Source organism: Adiantum capillus-veneris, chromosome 4 (assembly GCF_014529385.1).
Source record: "Adiantum capillus-veneris isolate H3 chromosome 4, ASM1452938v2, whole genome shotgun sequence".
Lineage (NCBI taxonomy): Eukaryota > Viridiplantae > Streptophyta > Polypodiopsida > Polypodiales > Pteridaceae > Adiantum > Adiantum capillus-veneris.
Genome location: NC_140934.1, coordinates 112,215,504 through 112,233,217, shown reverse-complemented (window position 1 = coordinate 112,233,217; position 17,714 = coordinate 112,215,504).

Here is a 17,714-nt window from a genome sequence, read left to right as displayed (position 1 = left end):
GGGGTTTTTGAAAATGTTTTAGAACAGCCTATTACTGATGCAGATGTACATGATGTACTTGATGAGGAAAGGGCTGAAAATGAGCAGGCTAGAGGTATGCCAAAATGGCTGGTGCACACTTTGCGTGACAGTAAATTGGATGCACCTTTATCTAGCCGTACTCGTTCAGGTTCTCGCCATGCATCTTATGCATCAGATTGTTATGCTTTGGCTGTGTCTAGTTTACATGATGTTGAGGAGCCTCTGTCTTTTGATGAAGCACAGAATTCAGAAAATTGGATTGCTGCCATGAAATCAGAATATGATGCACTTATAGAGAATGACACATGGACTTTATGTGATTTGCCTCCTGGCAAAAAGGCCATTGGTACCAAGTGGGTTTACAAGTTGAAACGCAAGCCGGATGGTGAGATCGATCGCCATAAGGCTCGACTTGTTGCAAAGGGTTATGCACAACAAAAAGGCATAGATTATGAAGAGACTTTTGCTCCCACTTGTCGTATGACTACTGTGCGTTTTCTATGTGCATTGGCAGCTCATTTTGGTTGGGATGTACATCAATCAGACATTGTTACTGCTTTCTTGAATGGTGACATATTTGAGGAAGTTTATGTAACGCAGCCTCGCGGTTTTGTCATAAAAGGACAAGAGGACAAAGTGTGCAAATGTAAGAAGGCTTTGTATGGGTTGAAGCAATCTCCTCGTGCTTGGTATGAGAAAGCTGACACTCATTTGGTTAAACGAGGCTTTCGTAACAGTCCAACAGAAAGCACATTGTATGTAAAGCGTGAGGATGATGTATTTCTCATTGTGGTTCTTTATGTTGATGATTTGCTGATCACTGGACCAAATGAGAGACATATTGCTGAATTTAAGGCTGATTTGAATGCTACTTTCAAGATGAAAGATTTGGGGCTGTTGCATCATTACTTGGGTATACAGTTTAAGCAGTGTGATGGTGGTATTGCCTTGTGTCAGAAAAGTTACATAGAGACATTGCTATGTAAGTTTGGACTTGAGGATTGCAAACCTATTGCCACTCCCATGGAAACAGGTTTGAAGTTGAGTCTACATGATGCTGGCGATCCTGCTGATGTCACTCTTTACCAAACTGCTGTTGGCTGCCTCATTTATGTATGCAACACGAGGCCAGATATTCAGTTTGCAGTCTCGCAGGTCAGCAGATTTATGCATAGCCCAGGGTCTAAGCATTGGCAGGCTGTCAAGAGGATTTTCCGCTACCTTAGTGGCACTTTACATCTTGGCTTGTTTTATCCCAAGGGGGGATCATTGCCGCCAGACTTACATGCTTTTTCGGACTCAGATTGGGCTGGTTGTTTTGACACGCGAGTGTCCACAAGTGGTTTTTGTTTCATGCTTGGCAGTTCATGTATATCATGGTTGAGCAAGAAGCAACCTACTGTGGCCACTTCGAGTTGTGAGGCTGAGTACAGGGCAGTCTTCACAGCTACGGTTGAGTGTGTATGGCTCAGACGCCTTATGGCTGACTTGGGTGTTGGACAGGACACTGCCAACACTATCTACACTGACAGTCAGAGCGCATTGGCAGTTGCGAGGAACCCAGTTTTTCATGCTCGCACAAAGCACATTGAGGTGCATTACCACTATGTCAGGGAGAGGCTCTCAGCAGGAGAGATCAGCTTGGCTTATGTGCCAACACAGGACAACCTTGCAGATCTTTTCACAAAGGCATTGTCTCGTGAGAAGCTTGAAGCTTTCCGCAAAGCTTTGGGCTTACTCCCCTTTGTGGACTGATCCTGTCCTCAGGGCATGGCACTTCCCTTTACTCATGTGCCAGCTCTCGTTCACCGCATCACTCCAGGGGGGATTTGTTACCATATACATGTGGTAGTGATGTGTGTGAACACACTAGGACCGCCGGGGCATTTTTTCCCTCTTTAGGAGGTTTTTTCCCCCGTGCATTGTATATACGCCCATCACTCTAGGGCTATCTATCTTTCCATTGCACACTAAGTAACACACTCTCTATTGTGTGCCTTGAGCTTCCTTCGTCTTCTCCAAGCTGTGTGTGTTTCTCTGCAACCCTAATTCCAACAAACAAGTCATCTCCAACTCAGGCAAAGTATGTGTTCTTAGAGGTAGAGAGCATTTCATCAGTAAAAAGGTAAGTTCTAAAAATATATATTTGTTGACATGTTTTGGTTCCAATATCGTATTCTGGATGATCTCCAGTCTAGGAATAAAGTAAGTTTTGAATTTGAACTAGTGGTTAAGTGTGTGTGTTTTTTACTCCCAAGCTCAAGTTAAGGTCCATAGTTATGCATGACAAAAGGAGTTAATACAATTTTATGTCAATAACCTCTGTGTATGTGTGTGTGTGTGTGTGTGTGGGCATGTGCATGTGCGTGTGCGTGCGTGCATGCATGTGTGTGTGTGTGTGTGTGTGTGTGTGAGAGAGAGAGAGAGAGAGAGAGAGAGAGAGAGAGAGAGAGAGAGAGAGAGAGAGAGAGAGAGAGATGGTGAATGTGTGCAAGCATTCTGTGTGTGTGCATGTCCGTGTGTGTGTGTGTGTGTGTGTGTGTGTGTGCATTTCTGTGCCCATCTTTGTGTTCCTTTGTGCTCAAGAGAGAGTTTTTGTGTGTGGTGTATATGTGCATGATGATAGAGAGAGAGAGAGAGAGAGAGAGAGAGAGAGAGAGAGAGATAAATTTTATTACCATCCTCGAAGGTGAGAGACAGAGAGAGAGTTTAATTTCTAGCAATAGACTTAACATAGCACATGAGACCGAAATACAAGAACCTTTGTCTACAATGTCAATATCAATAATGTATTCATTAGACAGTCATCAAATAAATACATTTCTCAGTTATTATAGACCTTTTTTTTTAATGAGGTCATGTATAATAAAGTGAACCATTGTGCAGCAGATCCTCTTTCTACCAGCAAACGAAGGAGAGAGTACCCTTACCTGCATCCATAGTAAGAAAATAACCCAGTGGTTAGCTTTCAAATAGTTTTACAGGTAACTGGGGCATGTCACCTAAGTCCTAGAAGAAAAAGGAAATCTACTGTGTTTAAAACTATATTTTTCAATCCAATGTGTTTAAAGTCTTGTCACAACAAATTACTGTAGCTTAGATACGCCATTCCTTTAAGCCAAATTAAATAATGTATATGTCCAAATGCTAAATATCCAACCCTATATTTAGTGAAGCGAAAAGAGGACAGTCAGGCGACCATGTACAACCACCAGCGACTGCATGTTAGTATAAAGATTTCAACCTAAGATATTCAACTTAGAGATGAATTCTTCAAAAAAAAAACTATACAAAGAGAATAGGCATCCCAGAGCCAAGCGAAAAATTTTAATGGTTTGCATCCTTATAAGAGAGAACCCACATGTTAAGTGTATCAAAATAGCAACACTATTGACTCAAAGTGTCAGGAAGAATCTGCTTAGAAAGCGCAGAATATGTTTGATCTATAAAGACTAACCAGGTAACAAAATAAACCTAAGGCCAGTTGCCTGATCAAAATGATTAGTCAGGTAAGTAGAGCAATTGAAAATGTCATCAACCCAGTAACAAACCCTTATGAAACGTCACGTTGAAAAGGATACACAAAAATGAACCAACCACAGTCGGCTCCCCTGATTAAATTTGTATTCATAGAAGACAACCAGGATTACTGATTGAGAAAAGGCCGCATAATAGATCTCCCAATATAGATTATAGCATTGGTGGCTTGTAACATAATATAGTTTAAGGCATCAGAAATCCATCTGAACTTATGCTTATGGCTTTTATAGGTGGGAAAAAGGATCGAAAGCTTAGAGTTGCGAGCTTCTAATGTAAAGTAGTCTAATGAAGAGTCGAAGAATTTAACCGCTTCTTCAGGACTCATGTCTGAAAGTGTAACTTGGGTCCATTGAGTCTAGCAATGGCAGCTGTCTTGGCCAATTGATTGCAAATGAGGGTAGGAATATGAGGGGTTTTATCTAGGCCTACTATAAACCATTCTTGTTTTGATTAGACAGAATTCTTGAGAGGAAGGGTGAAAGCCATGTAGTTTCTTGGCTTATCCAAGCAGGTAGGATAGAGTTACTACATAATTGAAAATGAAAAGATAGAGTCAAATAGTCTAGCATGTTGTAGACTATCTAAATCTAAAACATTGGTTATGTCAGCCAAGCAATTTATAAGTGCGGCAAAAGCCAAGTGTGGATTTAGTGGTTGAAATGGGATATGATTCAAACCATTGCCTAATAGATCTCTAATTTCCTTTTTGTAATTAAAGATAAATTTGTAGTGCAGAGATGTTGTCCAAATATTCCAAAATCTTTACGGTAAGATTCAAAGAAAGAACACTTACAGATTAGTTGTTTCTTGGAAGTAAGGAACTCAGTAGAATATACAAAGTTCTTAAGCGAAGGATCAAATGTCAAGCCAAATGTTAGGCCATCTAGCATGTAAAATCTCCAAAAACATTATTAAAAGCCCAAAGAAGGTTTGAGCAAGGATAGGATGTGTTTCGTCCCTTTAGAACATTTATGAGATCAAGGATTAGCTAGGGTCCTCGGACAAGCCATACGTCCTAAATAAGATAGGAATTTGACGTATGCTTGGGAGTGATTATAAGAAGGAAAAGTTGTGTGGGACAGGAATGTCAAGGGATAGTCGAGGACACCTTAATGGAACCTCAAGGGCAAACTCTCATGGATTTCTCTAAAAGGATAAGATCTCATGGATGGTTCTAGAAGCACAAGTGATTTTCCTATATAAGCTAAGGTTGGGTGGAGAGTTACACACATTATGCTCCTTTTTTCCATCTTCCCTTTCTCATTTTCCCTAGGAGCAAGAGAGTGTGCAAGCTTGTCGTCTTCATGAGGCAAGTGCCTCTCATAGTCTCAAGCACACAAGAGGTTGACCTTGTATAAAAATACTTCCCCTCTATAGATTTGCAAGGCTCTTTTTCAAACTTGAAAACTTTGGTCTTTGTGATGGCTATGTAAATGTCAAGAAAATAAAAGAAATATGAATAATTTATAATATTTTTTAAATCTATGGAGCATTTTTAAGTACCAAAAAAGAAGCAAAACATTATTATAGATTTTTTGAGCTACAACAGCTAGCCTAAATCTTGTTTGACTTTTCCTCTCGCATTTGTATCACGTGCTTTTTACCTCTTGCTTGGTGAAGCTCCTCTTGGAATGCTCTAGGCTTGCATACAAGTAGAGAATAGCAAACAATGAAGAAGAAATCCAAAGAGTTTGCTACGTGTTTGAAATCGTCAGTGACCTAGGAGAGACATGCATTGGACAAAGCAAAATTCAAAGATCGAAGGATATTGGTTTGCTACAAGGGCTACTAATGGCTCCCATTGTATTTGCAAAAGAAGTGAACAAAACAAATACAAAACATGAAAGAAAATAAAATTTCAAGATAGTTACCTCGCTCTTAATTTCCATGTGTTACCATATGCATGTGGTAGTGATGTGTGTGAACACACTAGGACCGCCGAGGCATTTTTTCCCTCTTTGGCAGGTTTTTTCCCCCGTGCATTGTATATACGCCCATCACTCTAGGGCTATCGATCTTTCCATTTCACACCAAGTAACACCCTCTCTATTGTATGCCTTGAGCTCCCTTTGTCTTCTCCAAGCTATGTGTGTTTCTCTGCAACCTTAATTCCAACAATTGGTATCAGAGTAGGTTACGTCCTCCCGGGCTTAGTCGCCAACTGCTCTAGCACACGCCTGCTCACTTTCTCTGATTACAGTGAGGTTTGGCGAGCATTTGCAAGATGATAAATATTTTGGGCTCATTTCAGCCTCCTTTTCCACTACAAGCAGGTCTCCACAGGCTCAGATTTTTGGTTCGGGCTCATTTCGGCCTCCGTTTCCACTACAGGCAGGTCTGCACAGGCAATTTCATCATTTTGTGCATAATTTCTATCAGTGCCGTTTTTTGCATAACAGGTGTCTTATAGTCTTCTAGGTTTGTGCTATATTCTCCTATCAGTTTTCACATCAGGTGCAGCATTTACCATGGCTGACAACAGCAACACAGATGTGTTCAAGATGTTTGTTGTTGAGGACAGGTTGGATGGGGACAATTACCCTATGTGGGCTTGTATGGTGCAACATGTTCTTGTGTCAAAGGGCGTCTAGAATATTGTGCAGGGCATTGACGTATGTCCTGGTTCTAAGGATGTAGGCGATGTTGAGGATGTTGTAGGTCTTGCTGCAAGGATTGCTGCTATTAGAGTTGTTTTGCCTATGGCAGAACAAGCTCGTTGGGATGTAAAGGGTGTGCAGGCTCATGCATTGATTGTGTTGTCTGTGAAGCGCACCATTGTTCCTCACATCCGTTCAACAAAATCTGCAAAACAAGCTTGGGATAGTTTCGTTGGTCTTTATGCAAGTCGCAATGAGGCTAAAATTGTTTTGTTGCATAAAGAGCTGGAGTCAAAGATTATGCATGAGGAAGATGATATGGACACTTTTCTTACTGGTGTCAAGGATATCAATGAGAAACTTATTTTTGTAGGTGAAGTCATTTTAGACAGTTCCCCTATGCAGACTGTTCTTGATGCCTTACCAGATACTTACCAGACTTTTGCTATTACTTGGAGACTTATGACCCAAGGAAATCCTGAAGTTGTCAAGTTTGACGCATTATGCACATTGCTGTTGCAAGAGTTACTTTCTAGAAAAAACAGGACTAGATAGCGTGCAGTTGAACAAGCTTTTATTGCTTCTCAAAGAAAGGGTGGTAACAGCAATGCAGCCACTTCTTATGGTTCTGCTGCGAGTGGCAAAACTTATGTTCCCAATGCTTCTGCTAGTAGCACTTCGTCTGGCAATTCTGATGATAAGGGCAAAAAGAAGATGCGTTGCCATTATTGTAAAGCTAACGATCACTTGATCAAGCAGTGTCCTAAGTTGAAGGCCAAAGAGGCTAAGAAGAAAGAGGGTGTTTCCACTGCAAATGCTGGTTCCACTACAAATGCAGCCATTGTTAAGTCTTCTGTAAAAGGAGACTATAATGCTGATGTTGATGCAGAGTGGGATTGTAGTGCAGAGTGCACTTACAATCTTGTTGTTCATAATGCATGCATGTCAATTGCTGCAGACTCACATGTGTTGTATTTCGACAGTGGTGCTACAAAGCACATTACCTCACATCGTGAATTGTTCACCTCTCTCGAGTCTGTCCCTCATGGGAATTCAGTCACTTGTGCCAACAATGCCTCTTATCCGGTTCAAGGAGTTGGAAAGATTGTGCTTACTGCTGCTAATGGCAGTTCTTTCACACTTGTTGATGTACGTTATGTACCTAGGATCAAGAAGAATCTTTTGTCTATATCTGCACTTGCTAGACTTGGACTTGTAGTCCAATTTGTGGATGACAGATGTACACTTCATGATCTCAGTTTTGGTGATGAAATTGTTGCATCTGGGCTTTTATGCCGTGGGCTGTATAAGCTCACTTTGTATGACAAGTGTGGATAAAATTTTGCAAATGCATTTGTAGATTCAAGGGCTATTTCAGATGCAAAACTTTGGCATGCACGTTTTGGTCATCTGAATTTTGCCACTTTGCTGCGTTTGCAGAAATCTGATATGGTTGCTTCTTTGCCGCCTCTTGAAGCACCTGTCAAACATGTTTGTGAAGGCTGTATTTTGGGTAAGATGCAGCGTTCTAAGTTTCCAAAGGATGGTTCACTTCGGGCCACATGCAGGTTGCAGCTTGTGCATAGTGCTGTTTGTGAGCCCATGCAAACTTCGTCCTTGGGCAATTACCTTTACTTCGTGACTTTCATTGATGATTACTCCAGGCATGCATGGGTATTTCCGCTTAAAGCGAGGTCCGAAGTTTTATGTGCTTCAAACTATTTCTAGCTATGGCTGAAAATGTCTCAAAATGTACTATGGGCACCCTCCGTTCCGATTGAGGGGGGGAGTATTTGTCTCATGAATTCAATGCATTTTCGGCTAGTCGTGGGATAAAACACCGATGTAAAGTTCCTTATACACCTCAGCAAAATGGTGTTGCTGAGAGTTAAAACAGGTCACTTACGAAACAGGTGTCCTACAAAAGCTTTGCAATCTATTACCCCATATGAAGCATGGCATGATAGAAAGTCTTCTATTGAGCACATGCGTGTTTTTGGCTGTTTGGCATATGCTTTGGTGCCACAAACACAGCACAGAAAATTGGATGATAAGGCTACCAAATGTATTTTTGTTGGTTATAGTGCTGAAAGCAAAGGTTACAGGTTGTATCATCAGGAAACAAAATGTATTCTGGTTTCACGGGATGTAGTGTTTGTGGAAGATTCTGTTCAGCCCGTTCTGTCATGTACTAGAGACAGTAATGTAAGCTCACAGAACATATATGACACTTTGTTGCCTCTTTTCAGTGGTGGAAATACGAATGTAAGTTCTAATGAGGCAAATGTACAACCTATGGGGGTTTCTGAAAATGTTACAGATCAGCCTATTACTGATGCAGATGTACATGATGTACTTGATGAGGAAAGTGTCGAAAATGAGTAGGCTAGAGGTATGCCAAAATGGCTTGTGCACACTTTGCGTGATAGTAAATTGGATGCACCTTTGTCTAGTCGTACTCATTCAGGCTCTCGCCATGCATCTTATGCATCAGATTGTTATGCTTTGGTTGTGTCTAGCTTACATGATGTTGAGGAGGCTCTGTCTTTTGATGAAGCACAGAATTTAGAAAATTGGATGGCTGCCATGCAATCAGAATATGATGCACTTATAGAAAATGACACATGGACTTTATGTAATTTGCCTCTTGGCAAAAAGGCCATGGGTATGAAGTGGGTTTACAAGTTGAAACACAAGCCGGATGGTGAGATCGATCTCCATAAAGTTCGACTTGTTGCAAAGGGTTATGCACAGCACAAAGGCATAGATTATGAAGTTGTATGACTACTGTGCGTTTTCTATGTGCATTGGTAGCTCATTTTGGTTGGGATGTACATCAATCAAACATTGTTAGCCACGCGGTTTTGTCAAGAAAGGACAAGAGCACAAAGTGTGCAAATGTAACAAGGCTTTGTATGGGTTGAAGCAATCTCCTCGTGCTTGGTATGAGAAAGCGGACACTCATTTGGTCAAACAAGGCTTTCGTAACAGTCCAACAGAAAGCACATTGTATGTAAAGCGCGAGGGTGATGTACTTCTCATTGTGGTTCTTTATGTAGATGATTTGCTAATCACTGGACCAAATGAAAGACATATTGCTGAATTTAAGGCTGATTTGAATGCTACTTTCAAGATGAAAGATTTGGGGTTGTTGCATCATTATTTGGGCATACAATTTAAGCAGTGTGATGGTGGTATTGCCTTGTGTCAAAAAAGTTACATAGAGACATTGCTACGTTTGCAAACCTATTGCCACTCCCATGGAAACAGGTTTCGAAGTTGAGTCTACATGATGCTGGCGATCCTACTGATGTCACTCTTTACCAAACTGTTGTTGGCTGCCTCATTTATGTATGCACTATGAGGCTAGATATTCAGTTTGCAATCTCATAGGTTAGCAGATTTATGCATAGCCCAAGGCCTAAGCATTGGCAGGTTGTCAAGAGGATTTTTCGCTACCTTAATGGCAATTTACATCTTGGCTTGTTTTATCCCAAGGGGGGATCATTGCCGCCAGATCTACATGCTTTTTCATACTCAAATTTGGCTGGTTGTTTTGACACGCGAGTGTCTACAAGTGGTTTTTGTTTCATGCTTGGTAGTTCATGTATATCATGGTTGAGCAAGAAGCAACCTACTATGGACACTTCGAGATGTGAGGCTGAGTATAGGGCAGTCTTCACAGCTACGGTTGAGTGTGTATGGCTCAGACGCCTTATGGCTGATTTGAGTGTTGGACAGGACACTACCAACACTATCTACACTGACAGTCAGAGCGCATTGGCAGTTGCAAGGAACCCAATTTTTCATGCTCGCACAAAGCACATTGAGGTACATTACCACTATGTCAGGGAGAGGCTCTCAGCAGGAGAGGTCAGCTTGGCTTATGTGCCAACACATGACAACCTTGCAGATCTTTTCACAAAGGCATTGTCTCGTGAGAAGCTTGAAGCTTTCCGCAAAGCTTTGGGCTTACTCCCCTTTGTCGACTGATCATGTCCTTAGGGCATGGCACTTCCCTTTACTCATGTGCCAGCTCTCATTCTTGCATTGTTTAGTTCTCCAATATGGTAGCAATATATCTTATTTTCAAAAAAATAACTATTTCTTTTATTTTTTCCATATCGTCTTTCTCTTGCTTGGCGAAGCTCATCTTTGAATACTATATACTTGCATACAATTAAAGAATACCAAACAATGAATCACTGTGCTACACGTTTAGGAACTATTTGAAAAGGAGACCATGAGAAGTGGCAAGCCTTAGACAAAGCAAAAGTTCAAAGACCAAACTATATTGGTTTGCTATAGGCTACTAATGGATGCCAAATTATTCACAAAAGAAGTGACTATGCACTTGCTTGGCACAACTGTTAACCCTCACAGCTCACGGACACCCTATCACCTACGACGGACGTTGTAACCTACGGCGGACATTGTATTATTTATTTGGTAGAGTCAGGTACCGGGCTTGTCGGTCCAATAGGAAAAGGGTAAGAGTGATCGCCGATGAGAGGCGCACTCTAACTGGAACATTCAAGGGATTAGTTGGCTAAGCATGGGCGCCCAAGTGTGAATGGGGCGAGCTCATCTAAAAGTCAACTAAACCTAAAATTCACTCATTCTCTCATTTGTGCAATAGAAGAGTGCTTTTGCTCCATCTCCATCTTCTTCTTCTTCATCTCCTTGTGTGTGTGTATGCGTGAGAGAGAGAGAGAGAGAGAGAGAGAGAGAGAGTGTGTGTGCGATCGAGCATTGCGACGGCACGACGGCGGTGAAGCGGTTGAGCGCAGCATAGCGGCGTCTCCCTCTTCTTCGCGGTGAGGAATCCTCCACGAAGCAAGCGTAGAGCAGAGAGTGACACACTAACGCCATCTTTGAGCTTACTAGTTTAGGCTTGTTGTGTGCTTGGAGCCATTTGTGGCTCGCACGTTGTGTATCGGCAAGTTCCTTGCATTGACACGTGCGACATACGCACACATTTTTGGCGCCGATGCCGGGGAATGCCATACATTAAGCTCGAGTAGCACTCTGTGCTTCTCTGTGGTGCAATTTCTATTGTAGGAAAGGTAAGGAAGGAGGGTGTGTGTGTTGAGAAGAGGGATTTGGTGTTATACTGTGTGTTTTTTTTGTTAATGGAGTTTTCAAAGGTACTGTGTATTAAGGTTGTTAATTTTCTTTGTTAATGGAGTTTTCAAAGGTACTGTGTTTATTCTCTGTGTACTAAGGTTGTTAGTTTTCTGTGTACAGTAAGTAGGAAGTAGATCTGTGAGAGTTAATAGAGTGTGTTAGTGTGTAACAGTAGGTGTATTAGTTAGAAGTAGGTAGATAGAGTGTGTGTGTGTGCTCTCGCGCAGGCCACAACGACCTTATCCCTTCTTTTTTTTTAAAATTAAAAAATTTAAGGTAGGACCGGGATTGGTAATATCTCCCAGACTCAAGCCCAGACCCAAGCCCAAGCTCACACTCAGGCCTAGGCCTCGGTTGCCTTTTTTAAAAACGAATTTTAGCTAAAAAACGATTTTTTGAGGACCAACGGAACGTCAGATGCCCAAAAATTGTGATGTAAAGCACACAACGACCCTCTAAGTGATACGCTCATTTTGAGCTATCACGCACTTTAATTAAAAAAATCAAACATTAAAAAATAATTAAAAACGTAAAAAATACGAGTGAAAACGGACGCTTAAAAAAGGTAAGCGGTTAACCTTCGAGGTTATTCGCCGACGTTTGTAGGGTGCCAAAGGCACATGCATCTGCGCTCTGGTCGTGTGCTAGAGACGGAGGCAACTAGAGAGAATTTCGACTTATGTGAGTTCTCAATATCCACCTACTTTAGGTTCCGGGCCCTCGGCGGGGACCCAAGGTAGTACAAACCAAGACCCGAACATAGCGGCTAGTGACTCTTCCTCTGAGTACCACGTCATGGAGGGTTTCCCAATGCCTAATCCCGATAGCTCGAGCCAAGACATGCATGCCATGGGTCCTCGGTCCGGGCCGAGGGTGCTTAGCCGCCTGAAGGAAACCTTTAGTAGAGCCACTCGCTCCAAACATGGAGCTAATGATGTAAATGAGGGGGGTGGGGAAGTAAATTCTCCATTCATGACAAACGTAGACCCTATATCGTTAGAGAATGTGCATGTGAATACTTCATTCACTGCACCTCCTGACTCTTCAGAGTTATTTCCCTTCGAGGTCATATTACCCGATGGTAGAAGCCTTGCCGAAGTGCAAGAGGTTGAGCGATATATCCTTGCAACGAGGGAAAAGGAAGTCGAGAGCTTACGCAAGGCGGAGCAACGAAGAGAGTTAAAAGCGAAAGCTCCTATGTCAATATCCTTGCTAAGAGAGCAATCAAGTGCTCCTGATTTAGCAACCGCTAAGGGCCAACCCCTAGAAAGCAACATTGCATCTAGCTCAAAGGACAACCCTAGCACCTCAATCCTAGATGGAGTGTTCTTAAATGAGAACTGGGAGTACGAATTACAAACACAGACTCTGACCGGCCTATACACAGGTCACACCTATCATGTGGGTTGGTTAGATGTCCTACAATCCACAATGGGTGCTACTAGTGTAGAGGATCAACAACAAAGAGTTTGTGAGGTCATCCATAGGGTCATTGAGTTAGAGAGACAGAACAAGGGGATCAACATGCCTTCAACGGGTCTCATGAGATTCTTGGATACAGTGAAGGCTAAACAACCAACCTTATCACAAATGGAGACTCCCTCGGTAAGTCGGATGGATCCCCCATATGTTGTTTCTCCAGGGGTCTCAGTGCAATCTGAGCCCACAAGTGATAGCTTCACCTTTCCAAGTCTAGCTCATCTTTCCCTTGATGACACCATGGCTACCATGCCTACCCCAATGATGGGCATGCCGAGAAACACGCCATGGACCTCATTTGTTAGTAAAGCACCACTACATGGTAGCTCAATGCCTGCAACAGTACCTACAAGTGTGTACCAATCGTATGCACCTATGGGTCATCACACTCATGTAGTCCCTACCCCTCCCATTGTTTCAACTACCTATGCTCCACAACCACAACACCCAAGTTCTTATTTCCATGGGACTATACCGGCTAGCATTAGCATGTCACATCCGACGTCTGTTATGCCTAGGGCCAAACATATGAACTTTGGACCACCACATGGCACAACATCGTACCCAACGTGGAACTCAAGGGCTTCCTATGCGCCAAGCCCGATGCCAATACCTACTCCACGTGTAGTCTCTGGAGCACCTCCACCCACGGTGCCTGCTCACTTAGGTGACTTGGCAACATTTGCTCAAGCTATTGGTCAATCTATTGCTGAGAATATGTGTAACGCGCCTGATAGAGAGCCTAGAAGTAAGGCAGTACAAATAGCCAAGCTCACACAAAAATTTAGTGGAGACGGGGATGTGAGAAAGCATATCGAAGTGTTTGAACAAATATGCGATTCTCTAGGAGAACACAATGACCTACATAAGAGCAATGCTTTAAGCCTAACCTTAAGTGGAAAGGCAGGGGATTGGTATAGAACCCTAAGGGTGGAAGAAAAAATTACCCTGCTCTTAGGAGTCTGTTCTTAAAAGAATACATGCGAGAGGGAGTGCTTTGGGGTGTAGCCTCTCAACTCCAGAAAGCCCAACGAGAGGAAGGAGAGTCGGTGAGAGACTTTATAAGTCGCTTGAAGCATTTGAATTCTCGTTGTAATCCAAAATGAGTGCTTCAACAATAACCAATTGCTTGATAGATTCATTAGGGGATTACGACATGAAGATATCTACAATGGCTTAGTCATTAGAGGTATCACCACTTGGGAAGCAGTCACCACCAATGCGATCCAATTGGAGGATAATTTAATGATTCAAGGAGAAAGAGTGTCTGTTGAGTCTAAATCTCTTAGCTCACAAGCATCGGGGCATCAGCCAATGACCCTAAAGCCTATTGCTAAGGAGCCAAAGATATCTGAGATGACTTTAGCAGATCTCACTAAGGCTATTCAAGAGAGTCTTAGAGACAATCGTGCTCCGCAAAACAATCATATGTATCCAAGAAGGGAGCATCAATGGTGCTCAGTATGCTATGGACCGCATAGTACCAGTGACTGCCCTACTTTTAGAGTAAAATTCAATGGGAACTGCAATGCATGTGGAAGGTATGGTCATCAAGCTAAGGATTGCATAGTATTTAAGCGCGCGATGGCCAATAGACCAACCTTAGCATGGACAGACACACCTTGAGTGCCTGCATTGATGCCGGCCCCACCTCTTGAACAAACAACACAACACATGGTCCCTAGGCCCAAAATGTTGTTCAAACAACACCCTTACCACCTCCAGTGCTAGGACCGCAACCACCACATCCGAGAATCACTTATGTGAATCAAGTGGGTTGTGAGTCATCTATTTCTTGTTTGGAAGGCTGTGAGGAAGATATAGATCCTAATATCGCCTATGGGATGGATGTGCTTGAAGAAAGTCCACAATAGTACATGGAGGACTATTGGGGACAAGTCAAACCTGTATATCAAGTAGCTGCTCTTGCGGCAAGAGGCCAAAATATCAATTACACTGCTAAGAGACCACCTCTTCAATGCTATGTGTGTGGAGGTCCACATCGTGTAGCCGAGTGTCCTATTAGGCTACAAAAGAACGCCACACTAATGCAAACCAATCAAGCGAGCACGTCTACAATACCGATACTCATGTGTAATCGATGTGGCATAGATCATTTGATTTCCCAATATCCAAAGAATCCAAATGCACCGAAGATCACGCCATTAAACTTGATTGAAGTTACCGAGGACACATCACCAAGTACACATGTGGTACTAGTAAACGTACTCACACGATCGATGCTCCAAAAACAAAATTATATTCTTGAGGAAAGAGACACGGCATCAATTGCCCAATCTCAGAAAAAGAAGAAAACACGAAGAAAGAGATCGCAAAAAGCAGCGAAGTTAGACCCCAATTCAAAGACCAACATAAGGATTGGTGACGACCCCGTATTTATGAACGACGCTGAAGAAGATTCTGATTTAGGTGAAACCATGGAGACCAAAACGACCACTAACATAGAAACCAACAAGGAAGATCTTCATGAGCCACAATGGCCAGGATCCAAGAAGAAGAGAGGAACTTATCCAAACCCTACAAAGGAGATTGAGCGAGTCAAGCAATTAAGGAGTTTGGTAGAAGATACCCAAAGGGATCTAGAACCAGCACCTAGGAATATCCAGATTACAGACACCGTGTTCCCTACGCAACAACAACCTCACCAAGACCATAGACCCTTAGCCATACCTAGTGTCATCCAAGGAGAAAGTGACTTAAGGTCATGGGAAAGTGGGCGTACTCACTTCTTGATGGAAAGAATGTTTACAAAGGGACTACCTGATCCTATCGAAGAAATGGAGATCCCATCTTCCCCACGTCAAGGGACTGAAGTCCAAAAGGTGCAGTTAAACATTGCCAAATTGATGGATTTCATGTCTTCAGAAGTTAGAACCACCATCATGTCCAAACTATACAAAGACCCTGAGCTAGTCTCAGATCTTCGAGCCTTCCTCAATGGAGAACTAAAGTTTGGGCTATCACAATTTGCCCAGATGGATGGAGTTGGGGAGATGCCAATAGAGGAGGAACACTTAGATCCACAACCCAACCTAGATGAGAACCTTGTTATAGAAATACCTGTTAACAAGTTGGGACAATACTTTGAGGGTGATGAATCCAATGAGACCATACCAATCACTACTAAGGGGTTAACTGTGAAGGGAATCCTTGATGGTGGCGCTAGGGTTAGCATTGTGACTAAAAATTGTTGAGAAACTATGGGAAGACCTCACCTTGCGACCACAACCATAGTAGTGAAGATGGCCAATGGGTCTATTGTTAAACCTATTGGGATGCTAGAAGATCTCAAGATCGAGGTCTTTGGACATAAAATAAGGATTACCTTTATTGTTATGGATTTATCCAAACACACTATGGCATCGGAGATGATCTTAGGACGTCCTTTCATGAGGGAAGCAAAAATGGTGCATGACTGGTCCAAAAACCATGTCTACCTACAGTTCCAAGATTCTGTCATTCGAGTGGATCTTGTGACGGGTCGAGCACATCCTCTAGGAAATAGGTTTATAATTGATCATAGATCTGACACCACAGTTCACTCGGCCCCATTGCAGTATTGTTACACGTGTAAAGCGAACACTAATGTTGGAAAAGATTCTCCTTATATGGATGTACTACCTGGGATGACTGAGTCGGACAATGTGGACTGGGTCCACCTAGCAGCAACCATAGACACTTGGGGAAATAGGGGGACGACCTGGGTAACACCTGAGGGGGATGAAATACCACCACTTGTACCCTTAAACATGCTAGAAGCAATGCATATAGCTTCTGATGATCTACAAGATGAAAGTTTGACTGGCATTGAAACCAGTAGCGGCTCACAAGACTATAGTCCACACGATTTGGGGTCAGAATCATCAGTTGAAATTGACTCTGAGGATGAAGAATCTGAGTTAAATCTTAGTGCAAAGGTGGGGACAAACCATTCAGGGCCTAGTGGTAACCTAGATGATAATCTATCCAAGGGAGCAGAAGACACAAGTAGTGATTCATCTAGTGAGTCTTCACTAGAAATCGACCGTAATCAAGAATTAAACAAGAAGAGTAAGAGATATAAGAGGCGACGATATCGAGCAAATGTGCGTGCTAGAATAAATGAAAAAAAATCTAAATCAGAATGGCTTAATTATATAGGGGCATGTGATGCTCATCGGAAGCTGGTAGATAATTGGGGTGAATACCTTCAAAGCGTTATGTGGTGTAGTCGACAACCCATTGACATCGCACAACTAGAGGCTACAGAGAAGCCAAAGTTGAGCCGTATCGTAAGGAGACGACAGAATCGAGAGTTAGCTCAACAACAAAAGGAATCAGAAGTTAAATCACAGTCCACAGGACAACAGGACCCCACAGAATTACACCCTGCACCTGAACATTTCAAATCCTATACCACACAGGAACGTAAGGTGGTTGTGTATACAAAGGCTCAAAGAAAACCTAGCGATGGGAGCAATGGAGTCTATGATGGTCCAGCGATAGTTAAGGAAATAGAGTTAGCAGACCCAGGAGAAGAGTCTAAACCTGTTTTCATTGCCCAAGATCTGACCGAGACTGAGGAGTGTGTACTTAAAGAATTTCTCAAGGAATTCAGGGATATATTTGCTTGGACTTATCATGATATGAAAGGTGTTCCACCTTCCGTGGTGCAACACACAATCCTTATGAATAGCATGGCTAAACCAGTTCAGCAACGACCCTACCCAATGAATCCTAAATATACAAAAATCGTTCAAGAAGAGATTGAATAGCTTGTGGAATGCGGATTCATATACCCTATTGAGAACTCAGAATGGGTGTCACCAATAGTGATTGTGCCAAAAAAGAATGGGAAACTCAGAGTGTGCGTGGATCTCAAGAAGGTCAATGCCGCCACTAGGAGGGACCATTACCCCTTGCCATATTCAAAACACATGCTTGAAAGAG